This window comes from Vespa mandarinia, chromosome 18 (genome assembly GCF_050613455.1).
Source record: "Vespa mandarinia isolate Hongniang chromosome 18, ASM5061345v1, whole genome shotgun sequence".
Lineage (NCBI taxonomy): Eukaryota > Metazoa > Arthropoda > Insecta > Hymenoptera > Vespidae > Vespa > Vespa mandarinia.
This window is the reverse complement of record NC_140827.1, coordinates 850,133-864,353: the sequence shown is the minus strand read 5'-3', so window position 1 is coordinate 864,353 and position 14,221 is coordinate 850,133. Positions and strand designations below refer to the sequence as shown.

Below are 14,221 nucleotides of genomic sequence, written 5' to 3'. Positions count from 1 at the left end.
ATGTCGGTCTATGTATCGATAATTGTTTTGAAACCTTAACATACAATTAAATTATTAATTTCTGTTGTAAATATCAAATTAAGTTTTTTAATTGATTGTAAAATTTAATGGTTTAAAATTGTAATGTTTGTAATAAATAATTTTAATGCTCAAAAATAACAGTCTTCAATTATTTAACCTTCTGCAAATGAACTACTATAATTACTGTTTGCGCCTTGAATAGTCACTTCAATGTGGCGAAAAAGTATTCTGGTCCCAGTGATAGTCAGCACTAGCCGCGTTCCGTCCTTACGGACCGTTTCGGCCGGGAATATTCAGAGCTCAAAAGGTTAACTCTTTGCGCTCATAATACTCCTCACAGGTACTGCCAAAGCTTGGCATTGTTCTTGGAATCTGAAGAATGTCTCTCAGGCACACCAACAATATGAAGGTACTGAAGATCAAACTGTTGTAGTTTGCAGGTTATATGTGATTTCATATGTCATTAATTTCAGTATTTATTGGTGTGTTGAACCAATAAAAAAGATACTACTCAATATGACAAAAAATGTGATAAAAGAATCATTGTCTCAAGACAGCAGTGATGATAAATTTATTAAAGACAAATATGAAAGTAATTGTTTCGTGCGATCAAGCTATGATTCTGATGATAATGACATTATTTCACCAGTAAAGGAAAAAACAAAAATATTGCAATACACTGCTTTGTATGTTTAACCAAAAAAACTAAGAAACAAACCTTTTATTTGTATGAAACTTGCAATCGTCAGCCAGATTTACATTCTGCTAATTGCTTTAAACGGTACATAGACTTGAATATTACAAATATTTTATAATTCAAATTTTCATTTATGTGTGAAATGTTCACATTATGATAATAAAATAACATTAAAATATATTGTTTTTTAAATTTTATGTAGAAATTTTGTGGTCTAATAAATCACATATAAAGCCAGATATAGTCAAAAAAAGCCCGAATTGCTGAAAGGTTTAAGTGAGATAAAATTCAAGCGCAAAGACTTTGTCAGGACTATGTCTCCAACTCTTGCCCGTCATATATGAAAAATTTAGTAATCATTATTGAACTACGCATAGGATTAAGTGGAAAATATTTAATTATAACCCGGAGTCTCTCCTCCGTCTGTTTTTCTTAAGTTTTATTACCCTTTTCTTTCGCGTAATAAACCAAGAGGGATTAAGGACCTGCGGTCGCTTGGCCAGAGGCTTCGGGCCTCGTTGACATCGTCTGTGGTGATTGCTGCGTTCCAACATTTTCGCTATTTCTCTATTTTTTTTATTTCTCTACTTCTCAACTTTTCTATTTCTCAGCTTTGCCGAAGATTTCTTTTCGACAACAATGAAAGACTGTATATCGAGAAGATTACATAGAATACATCTACTAAACAACTGGCCAATATTTTCACTGAAGCATTAACGAAAGTGAGAAACGAATGAATATTAAAAGCTGATTGAAAGGGGCGAGTGAATAAAAGAATGGATGTTAAAAACAGAACGAAGGGAGTGAATGAATGAATGTATGACCAAAAGAAAATATACATCATACAAGAAGTCTATACACAATAAGACTAGTACATGAATAAAGGAGATAATACCAAAGAAATCAGAACGATATAATGAGTATTTCCTCACATTTTGATTTTAAAACTATAGGATTTTATAAATTGACACACACTCCCTCGTAATAGCAAAGCCAAGCCAGTAATGGCGATGAATACACGCACAACTTACAAGGAGGGGTAACCATCCCAAAATTCCAAATTTTCTGAAATTTTGTGTACAAGTCATATCATCCGTATATATCATCCGTAATATAAACTTATTTTTGTCTCGTATGATATGGATTTTTTTTCATTAGAATCTATTGAAACAGTATTTTTAAATAATAATTTAAGGTTATATAACTATTGGTTGTTCATTAATTAAAAATTTCTAGCAACATTCACATACATCAGAAAAAAGAAACAATTTTTTATTTTGTATTTTTTATATTCGTGAATTAATTCTTATATTAATATTTATATTTCTGAAAAGGAATATGCAAAAAAAAATATTATGTAATGTCGGACATGGAATTTGTTTATATGTCAGGATTTTTTATTGAGAGAAAAAAGTGATCAAGAATATGTGTAAAATGAAATTTCGGATATAGAATTGAAATATGCTATTGTGTTATACGAGCAGTTCTTTAATTCAAATGGTCTCATCGCACCAAAATCTTTCGTGGTAATTACGAAAAAAGCTTAGTTTACTAAAAGAAGAAATTTCTCAATATACTCTCAAAAAACTGAATGAAAATTAAGTTTCGAAACTTTTGTAGAACTTACTATATATAATTACCAGCATTAAATATATTTAAAGAAGTTGGAGGATACTGTTATAAAATAAAAGTTGTTAATATAGTTAAAACATATCCAAGTTAGAACTCGAAGACATGGTACTTCCGTTTAAAACATATGGAAGATTTATCAATAAGGGAATGACATATTAAAAATAGATATTTCCGTGGTAGGTCATTGATTAATCATCGATTGATCACTTGAAGGAATCTCATAATAGCTAACAAAAATTTACAAACGACTTGCAGCACTTTTACTTTATTTATAACAAATCAATTCTAAAACTTCCAATTTGTGGGTTGCGCAATTTAAAGAAAAACATCGAATAGGCCAATGAAAAGTAGCAGAATATACATCAGAAAGAGAATATGTAAATGATGGAAAATTGGGAAGACGACTACAAGAGATCTCACGACACTTAACTCAAAACTTTCGGTCGACAAACATTTTTTCTAGCAAACACATATGTGATTGTTTTAATACTCAAAATGTTTGTAAAAATATTATTGAAACTGAGCGGAGTAGTGATGAAGAAGTAAATAATTTTACAAAAAATAAAATTTCAAATTCAAGCTCAGATAACAAGGATACGTATGAAAATGAAGGCTGAAGAAATGTTAAAAGAACTGGCAATAGAAGAAGAGGAAGAACTGACCAATACTGTTAAGTCATTGGACAATATCCAGTGGAACGAGTTTATATGAAAACAAAAATCATTTACATTCAACGAGAAAAGTGTGCTATTGATAGAATTACTTTCGGCTATATTAAACCGGGTGAAGCTCTTTTATTATTTTTAAATGAAATATGATAAGTCTTCTGATTAAGGAAATGAATAGATATGTAGACCAAAAATTCCTTCAACATCCAAGCACCGAGCACACTCGAATGAAGAGATCAAAATACATTACTTCCGAAGAAATGAAAATATTTATTAGACTATTGATTTGGATGAGTCTAATACGGACTATTACATCTCACACCCCTCTCATACTTAGATTTAAATATCTGTTATCCATCTATAAAAAAATCTTAGTCTTCTAGAAATAAGTCGCTAATAATATTATTGTAAATCACTCATTAGATATAAGAAGCAATCGAAGAACTTTACATATTTATCAGTCTTTCTAATATACAAAATATTTTTACAATACATAATCTGTAGCGCACTGGACGGAACCCACGATACATAACACATATGACGCACTGAATGGAAGCCATAAAATGCGCCACATGTAACGCACCAAACGTCCATATTATCGGTAGGTCAAAGAAACGCCTCATCCCCACGGCAGAGCTCCCGTAAGCAGACTCATCCCCACCACCGACAACGCTATGCTTTCACTATGCTTACATACGACGCCATTCGTTTATTCAATATATATATATTAGACTTATTTCTATAAGTTACTAACACTATTATACGACATATTCGACCACAACGTAAAGGGAGTCATGAATAATACGTACTAATTCTATTATAAAACAAACAGATATATATTTTTGGGGTAATATTTTTTCGACGGTTATTCTCGGTTATTTTTAGAAATCATTCTCGAAGGTTATTCCCGACGATAAATGTAATAAATTAATATTGTCAAGTTAAAGTCAATATGTCTTAAATAACCCCAGCTGCGTTTTCAACAAAACCTTGCGACGTCTTAAATTATTTTCAGGTTACATTAATTATTCTCGCGAGTCTCAAGAGCTTTCTGCCGCGCAGTCGACAAGTTCAAAGCTAATAAAAGCTATCTTTCCATAAGATGTGAATCCTTAACCTTAAGTTATTCTTTTACTATGTGTATGAATCGCACGAGTTAATATATCCTATTCTCGAATCTTAGTTTTATTTATGCCGAGAACATTACGCGATGGTAGAAAGTACCATTTACGCCGACTATTCGCGTCGCTTTACGATTCGGTTCGTTATCACAAAGACTTGGGAACTGTTCCATCGGTAACTAATGATCAACACGAGGCCGTACCTTACCACCTCATACCCATCATGTCGAGAAGATTTACTACCCAAGTCGACTATCGCCGTCCGACCCTCGAGCGAACCTCACCCAAACAATTCCATATCGTCTAATACCGATCGACATTAGGAGATCGTTTGAACGGAAGACAGCTCGTATTGGTGTCCGTCCCGTGCCAAGTACTGCACGTGGCAGGTAACGGTCAAAAAGGACATAAATCTCACAAGGAGCACCTCAAGTAAGTTCAATAACTTATGTATTTTCTTTGAGACCTATACCACGTGGGACGTAACATAAATTTGGTGACAGCGGTGGGATACATTAATACGATATGTCAACCGATAAGACGACTCACTCTGACAAACTTGACGCAACAGCCGACAGAACGCGTAATAGAACCAGCCGACCAACAGAACAAGAAATTAAAGAAAGTCACAAGCAACTACTGCACAGAGTCTCAGTTAAGCGCACTAGAACAAGCTATACGCGAACGTCAAGAGATACTTATGTGTGGCACTGAGTACGCGCCCGCTGCCATACAAGAGATCGATCCTATCACATTTATGATGAATGAAATCCTCGCTATAAGGAGTGAGAGTCATTCTACATCTGATAATCATTCGGTTAACGTGGTACTGGGTATGATACCGCGATTTGACGGAAAAGATATGCCGCTAACTTCATTTATAAAGGCATGTAAGAGAGAGCGACAAAAGATACCAGAATATCCGGAAGATCTCTTTACGAAAGCTGCAATACGTAAGTTGCACGATTCTGCGTACCGCGCAATCGAGAAGCACGATCTTAACACTTAACCCACCTATCAGGGAGATTTCCCACTTTGACTTTAGTAACGCGTTTCTCGTTTTCTGTCATTGTTAACTACCTCGACCTGGAGTTTTTCGCAATTGCTGACAGACTGCTGCTGTGGAGCACAACATATAATAAAATCAACTAATTTCGAAGCCTCCTTATTGCCTATTATTATGGTTCTTTAGGTTCGGGATTTCGGGACCACTAAAAACCGTTAGCGCTCAACTTTTACCAGTCAAAATCTGACTCGTCAATTACTTTACGACCGCCATATGCACCCAGTGTTTGACACCTTGAAAATAGTCAACCCTCGCAGTCATTTTCGCAACTTACTGCCTGGTCTAAGAAAGGCTAGCACCGGCTAGCACCGCCACACTGACATTACTAACGAACACATCCCCAACTGACATCATAAGTCAGCACCACCAAAACATCATATCCATTAGAAACTGAAAATGCCGCCCATACCCCACTCTTACCTATAAGTATAATATATTTGACTGCGCTCAACTTGTGGATAATAGTGTACAAGCCATGCTCCTCACTGTGATTCCCAACAAGCGGTGTGAAGTGAAGTACAATGTTTAAAATAATACCCTTAAAAATGTCCAGATGCATAAGTGAAGATATAAATGATGAGTTGTTTATGGACGCTCTATCAGACTGTTCACACAGAGCGTTGCACTGATAAGTGGTTGTGAAAGTGACGACAATGATAGCACCATCGTTCCCATACGACAAAATAATCGTTGCATACTTTTGAGCGAATCGGAAAATGATTCCTCCGATGATATGGAAATATATATATTATTGTCAATGATGTCGATGATTGGATAGAGAATGATGCAATAGTTCAACTAGAGCCATATGGTCGGACTTCAAGCATTAACACGATGCCTCAAGATCATGAAAACAAATGGGAAGCGGCACAGTTGTTTCTTGGCGATGATCTATCCGAATTATTGGTAATAGAAGCAAACAGACGTCGCTCTCAGGTTGCAATCAAATATAGAGAATATAGACCAGTAAAATGGGTTGACGTCACAGTGACAGAAAAGTTTTTGGGGTTAATTATCTTGATGGGACAAGTATACAAAGATGATATATATGATGACTGGTCTACTCTATCATATATAAAAACTCCAATCTTTCCCAAAACAATGAGCCGGAATAGATTTATGCAGATCTGGAGAATGTAGCATTTTTGCAATAATGATCTATTGCGTGATAAATCAGACAGACTATTCAAAATTAGAGAAGTTCTCAATTATATACAACACAAGTTCGAGACTGTGTATACACCAAAGCAGCAGTCATTGGATGAAGGCGTAATACTTTGGCGGGGTAGATTATTTTTCCGCACGTATAATCCCACAAAAAGCGTAAAATATGGGATTTTGGTGCAGATGCTCTACGAAGCGGCATCTGGATATATTTTCAATTTCAAAGTATATTCAGTCTCAGAAGCGACGCTAGAAAATACAGTCCTAACGACTTTAGATCCTTATGTGGGATTCCATCACCATGTATATATGGACAATTATTACAATAGCGTACATACAGCCGAATTGCTCCTGAAGAAAACAAGAGTTTGCGGAACAATTAGAGGAAATAGAGGACTTCCGAAGAATTTAAGAAACGTTACATTGAAGCAACATGAAACGAAATTTGCAAGAAAGGGGCAAGTCTTATTACACGTCTGGCAGGCTACGAAGAACCGAACCATCAAAACAAAATTTTCCCACTCCAAAAACCCAAAAGAATATTTGACAGTTTCTCAAAAAAATAAACTTCTATCATGAATATATACCGAAAAGCTCAATACTGCTAGACCCATTACATAAACTGTTAAGAAAAAATGAAAAGTTTATATGGTCTGAAGAGTGTGAAAAACCTTTCACAAATATAAAAAAATTATTATGTCAACCAGTAAACATTTGATAAAAATTTACCGATAAGAATTTACACGGATGCATCACTGGAAGGCATTGGTGCAATATTTAAACAGATATAGAGTGATGGTAAAGAAAAGCCAGTAACATATCTTTCGAAAAAACTAAATGATTCATAAAAGAGAAAAAAAGCAATTTACTTAGAATGCCTGGCAATCAAGGAAGCGGTAAAGTATTGGCAACATTGGCTGAAGAAAGTTCACGATATTTACAGATCATAAACCATTAGTAGATATGAACATAAAAGTTAAAAGAGATGAAGGACTTGGGGAGTTAACGTACTATTTGTCACAATATGATTTTCAAATGAAATATATTCCGGAAAAAAATAATGCTGAAGCAGATAGTTTAAATAGAAATCCAGTACTGGAACCATCCGAAAATACGGAAGAAATACTAAAAATAGTTAATCTAATAAAAATAAAAGAGATAAAAACAGATTAAAAAGAAAATAGAACACTGCAGAAAACTAAAACAAAATTAATAGAAGAAGACGGAGTGTTCTATAAAAAAATTAGAAATAAAAAAAGATAATTTTATCTTAAGAATTAATCCTTTGCACTCGGCTGTCCCCTCTCGTGGGACATCGTAATTCTAGCATATCACTCGGATTTAATATCCCCTCTCATGGGACATTAAATTTGATTAGTGATTACGGCTAATTGAGTTATTTCAGCACAACTTTTTGAGACATTCATGCTTCCCTGAAGTTTTCTCTTGAAATGGCTCAAGAAATCAAATCAAAATATAGTAAAATTACTAAGATATACACAAAGAAATGTTGAGAAGTGATTTTCGTGAATCGAGAACGCGTCCATCCACATCTTCTGCGGACAATAGATTAGACAATAAACTACATATTCCTGATGTGGGACAAAGAAAACGAGATTGCATTGTTTGTTCTGATAGGAAAACACCTGGTGGCAGGCGTAAAACAACATATTATTGTCAAACGTGCACTAATCAGCCTGCAATGCATTTTGGGGAGTGTTTGAAAGTTTATCATTCTGTACAAAATTATAAAAAATAAAACATTGATTTTTTTGCAAATATACATTTCTCGATTTCAACCAATTCATATAAGTCCAATATCATAATAATATATTAGTTAGTTCCAAAACTATACTAAATAATACGAGGGTCTGTAAATGTACGTTTCTGCCACAAAATAGCGCCGAGTAGCTGGTAGCCAACATCCAGAATGGTTCGGAGAGCAAAGGGTTAAGTTTAAAATTAATTAAAGAAATATACTCTGAATGGTGTCATATAGGGATCAAACAAATGATAAACAGGATGTCTCCTTATTATACAGCTAAAGGTATAACTGCAAATATAAAAAAAATTTTGCCAGAATTGTGAAATATGTATTAAGAACAAATCCAGAGGGCAAGGAAAATATGGACTGATGTCACAATTAGGACCAGCAAGAAAACCATTTGAAATAATGTCAATAGATAACATTGGACAATGGTACCATTTCGACAATGCATTCGGCAGAAATGGTCAACGTTCCACATTGGTTAGAAATGATAACAAAACCCAAATCTGTTGTGGAATACAATAAATATATGAAAGGAGTTGATCGTGCAGATCAGTACATGTCATACTATAATATTCTCCGGAAAAGCACCAAGTGGACAAAAAATGCAGTACTTTATTATTTTAACGCTGCTCTTTTTAACTCCTTTCTAGTCCACAAAAAAAACAAGTCATAACAGGACGAGCTATAAAAAATTTTTACTCGAAGTGGCAATTGCATTGGTGAAAACAAAAGAGCGGAGAATTCAAAATATTGACACCGAACAGGCCTATTATATCAAATGGAAAGAAAAAATATCCTCACCGGAGATGCAGAGTATGCTTTGCAAATAAAAAATTAAAATAAAAAATATTTGCGAATTTTGTAATGTGCTATTCCATAACTTACAATGTTTTGAACGATACCACACAAAAAAATAATATTAGAATATATAACTGTTTTTCTATTCCATGTTTGAATCGTCTTATTTATCCTTAATGTCTTAGTCATCTTTAATGTCCTTAATTTACTGATTTTGTTGTCTATAGTTTTTGAAAAACGATTAAAAAATAATTGTTATAAACTTTTAATTTTATGTTTTGTATAAATAATATATAAAATCGTTAAACGAAATTGTTGCCGTGAAATATAATTGCTCACATGACTAGTTTTCAGACTTTTTTGAGTTCAAATAGTGAATTTCAGTCCCTGCTACTACCGAAAAATGCGCGGTGGACAGCGCAGTTTGGCTTTCCCAAGTGCGGTAGAAACCGAACAGTTCTCTGTGGCACTTGTGGTCGGTTAAATGTAAAGACAATGGAGTTCGTTATGTAACAGACTCAGGCCAACTTTAGAAAGGCGTCATTCACAAGAATACTACAAATCAGAGCTCCGAAATATAAGATACTAATGAAATACTAATGAGATACTAATGAAAAAATCAATCAATAATAGAATGCATTGATATAGTAAAAGATTTTCATGAGGCACTCATGGATGAAGAAGGATATTGGAAAGAAGCTTCCGATGCAAAAAGACGCGAGATTGACGAACTCGCCCTCCATAGTTACTGCATCGGGCTATCAATGGAGTACTTTCCATATTTATCGGCTCATCAATGTAGGAACCTTACAAACGCTTACGACAAAGCTATAGAATTACAGTCCGCAGTGCAGCACTGGAATAGGAGGAAGACCGCGAAGACATAACAGTTGAAGAATAACCGCGAACGACCGGCCGACTTCTATTACCACGAATCATAAAAATCAAACACAAAAGGGGCTAATACGCGCATAATACAGGCCAACACTTCGTCCGAGGTCTGTATATATTGTAAGAAGATAAGACACACTCGCGAGAAGTGTTATAAAAATAAGTGAGAAGTGTTATAAAAATACGCTTGATCAACAAAAACGGGCCCAAGTTCCGACTTTTAGAACGTATGTCCCCCCCTTCCATGACTACCACACGTCCCTCCTGCCGTAGGATCATCCCATCCTCCTACCACACCAAACCCAAACTACCTGAAGGAATGCCGATATTGCAAGAACTTCGAACATACGATCGATGAGTGTCGTAAGAAAAAATGGCAGGAACGCCATTCGGGAAACGCGAATTACCCTCTGTCAGAAAATGCAACTTCGGGAACGAACGCATAAACGCATACAATAATGGCAGTAAAAGCGGACGAACCGTCTACATCCGTACAGTCAAATTAAATCGCGATCCGAAATCTCCTTTTGTTTCCATAATTTCGAAGGACCTAAAAGAGGAAATAGAATTTTTAGTTGATAGGGATCAGAACCTAACATTAAAAATCGGTATGACCAATGATTATTTAATGTGCAATGAGTCAGATAAAATCAATCACATACGATTCTTGCACTTTCGACATTTACGGTTACCCCATAGAATTCCACATCGTACCTGATACTTTTCCCATTCCACATGGCAGCATAATCGGATCGGACTTATTTAAGGATGCTGCAAAAATTAACTTCATTGAGGAACACGTAGAATGGCACAGAATGATTATGCTCTTCGTCAAACCGAAGAAGATAACCATTTCGCCGCAAACAAGCAATGTAGTCAAAATACGTACTTCAAGCAAGGAAAATAAAACGAGATATGTGCCCTCATTAGATCTTAGAGAAAGAATTTTTGCCGGTGAGGCCTTAGTAACTAGCAATAACGGAGAGACATTCATGACAATCTTCAATACGAACGAGGAGGATGCTAATTTAATTATACCAACGGTCGAACTCCAAGAACTCGAAACAGCTGACACGTGCGTCTTATCAATCCTAGGGCCTAAGAGCGCGGACGAGTTGTTTCGAATTCTATCAAACAGTTCCAGTAGAGGTAACAAAAATCTAAAGAGCTATTATCTTCCTCTCGAAATTACTTCTACGAACGAGGCTAGTGAACGTGGGCCTTATCTCTCCTAGGGCGAGATAATAACGCCCGGACTCTGGGATGCCTCACGATTACAATCGAGACAATGGAGGTTGCGCAATCGACAAAGGCCGCTACAAGTCCTTCCCATGTCTCTCTCCAATTCACTCGTCCCTATAGGACGGTTTCAGGTAACACCAACGAACGTTACACGAGAGTTCTCTAGAGCATAAACCTAAAATCACTAAAAGAAGAAGAAATAAAAACGGCAAAAGATAAAATGATAAGAGATTCTGGAACCATTTCACTTACCAGGAGATAAACTCACGTTCACAAATACCATAACTCATAAGATAAAAACTGTAGATTCAACACTTGTTTCCATATGCCAGTATTGTTCCCTCCTATACACAAGAAGGAAATAAACAAACGGATAAGCGAGCTCTTAGAAAACGACGTTATTCAACCTTCAACATCGCATTATAACTCTCCTCTCTGGATCATCCCGAAGAAAGCAAGTGCTGACGGGAATAAAAAATGGAGACTTGTAATAGATTATCGAATGCTGAACGAGAATAAAAGATAGCTACCTTCTGTCTAATATCACAAAGATATTAGATCAACTAGAGAACGCCAAATACTTTAGTACATTCGACTTGGCCTCTGGTTTTCACCAGATCGCCATGAACAAGGAAGAAGCACTTAAGACAACATTCTCAACACCATACGGGTACTATGAATTTACACGTATGCCCTTTGGCTTAAAAAATGCTCCGTCCACGTTCCAAAGGCTGATGAATTCAATCCTCACTGGACTACAAGGAAACGAACTCTTTGTAAATTTAGACGACATAGTAATCTATTCTAGCTCTCTTTCAGAGCATGATATCAAATATCGAAAATTATGTGACCGTCTGAAGAAAGCAGGATTAAAATTGCAACCGGAAAAATGTAATTTTCTAAGAAAAGAGGTGACCTATTTGCGGCATGTAATTAGTTCAGATGGAGTAAAAACGGACCTCAGAAAAATAAGGGTGGTACAAGAATTCCCGGTACATCGCTCACCAAAGAACATAAAACAATTCTTAGAACTGGCCGGATATTATAGTAGGTTTATACCAAACTTCTCCGCTATTTGTAAACCACTCACTAATGACGAAGAAAGACATACCATTCAAATGGAAGGACAGCCAAAAGACGTCATTCAAAACATTAGTAAATTTATTATGTCAAAAACCATTATTACAATACCCGTACTTCTCAAAACCATTCGTCGTTACAACAAACGCATCCAATTACACTATTGAAGAGATATTAAGCCAGGGAGAAATAGGAAAATCTGGGCGAATAGGATCTGCCTATAGCATACACCTCGAGATTACAAAACTAAGCGGAACAGAACTACTCGACTAAGGAGAAAGAATTATTAGCCATTATATTTTCAGTAAACTACAATATTTTAGACCTTACCTTTACGGTACTAGCTTTTCATTAGTAACAGATCATAGGCCACTAGTATGGCTGAATTCGGTAAAGGATCCCACATCGAGATTAATATGCTGGCAATTTAAACTAGCCGAGTATTAATATAACATAGTATACAAAGCAGGAAAGAAGAACGTAAACGCGGACGCCTTATTACGAAACCCCGTGGACCTTCATAAACAAATGCTCCCCATAGTAGGAACAAGCTCGAGCGAGGAAGAATTGTATACATCCAGAAATAAACATGTGCAATCTCAATAAACTAAAGAATTAGAAGATAGGAAAGCGGACGATATAGCATATGAAACCACTCAAGCCCCACTTGACGTATACAACAAAACAGACGATACAAGCGACAAAACCTCGACCGATAAAACATACGCTCACATCAAGGGCAGTATAATAGAGATAAGAGACAGAATAATAATGCATAATGGCAATATCACCTTTTTTATTATGACAAACGGAACGCCGGTAAACATATACGCGAAAGAACTTGCAGATAATCATAAGCTACCCACCATTACTGATGCAACTCTCGAAAGAGTAAAAGTTTAAAAAAGATTGGAAGATTGGTCAAATCCAAAAAGAAATATTCAAAATTACATACAAAAATGCAGAAGCTGTCAAACAAAAAAGCTTGTTAAAAACTCATCAACCGATGACTATCACTGATAAAATATCTATGGACATCGTAGGTCCAATGCCTACCATGAAAATCGGATATTGCTATATCTTCGCAATGCAAAATCTTCTCAGTAAATATTCTATCGCGATTCCCCTCCAACAAGCTTCTTCGGAGGAAATCGCTGATACATTTATTAAAAATGTAATATGCCGTTTTGGCTCCGCAAAAGGTATCTTGACCGATCAAGGTACTAACTTCTTGTTGGAATTAATGAATGCTAAGAAATGTTAAGAAATTCAAAATCCATCAATATCAGATGAGCGCGTGTCATCCACAATCAAATGGCTCAATCGAACGATCATATCACGTCTTCATAGAATTCCTTAAACATTTCATTACCGAAAACAGCGAATGGGACGATTGGATTGATGTGGTAATGTTTTCATATAATACAAGCGTACACGAAGGAACGTATGACGAAGGATGTATACACCTCACGAACTAGTGTTTAGTCAATTAGCCAGAACGCCAAACGAATCTACCTATAATGATTTACAAAATGAAACATATGCGCATTACCTGGAAATGAACAGATTAATAGATCACAAGAAACTGCGAGACAAAATTTAATTATCGTTAAAAACAAATTCAAAATATATTATGATAAAAAGCAGCGAGTTGTCGATTTTAAAGTAGGAAACCGAGTCTACCTTTTGAAGGGAACACGTAAAGGTAAACTCGATGACAAGTAGCAGTCGATGTAATAGAAGTATTAAATAAGCACAATATTAAAATACGTACCGATAATGGCGATCGCATAGTACAGGCCAACTGATTCAAGATCGATAAATCCAAGTAACAGTCGCAATTATGGAAACATGTAATACTGATATACAATTCCTTTAAGCGCAGCATAGCGCAACGATCACTCTCCCTTCAATGATGACGGTTGGTAAGATGGTCTTCCATCACAATCGATAAGTTAGAATATAAGAAACGCTAAACGAGCTAACGGTATTAGTTGCCTTTCGACCCTTTGCAAGACGGAACAGCTAAGAAGTCGACATAAAAAAATCTTTGCAATGGAAATCTTTATC

General features: G+C 35.6%; 1 protein-coding gene across 4 annotated transcripts in view; it reads right to left on the bottom strand.

Moving 5' to 3' along the window:
- LOC118445632 (uncharacterized) overlaps window positions 1–14,221 on the bottom strand; it is a 104,436-nt gene that overhangs the window by 43,785 nt on the left and 46,430 nt on the right. The gene's annotated exons all lie outside the window — the stretch shown is intronic.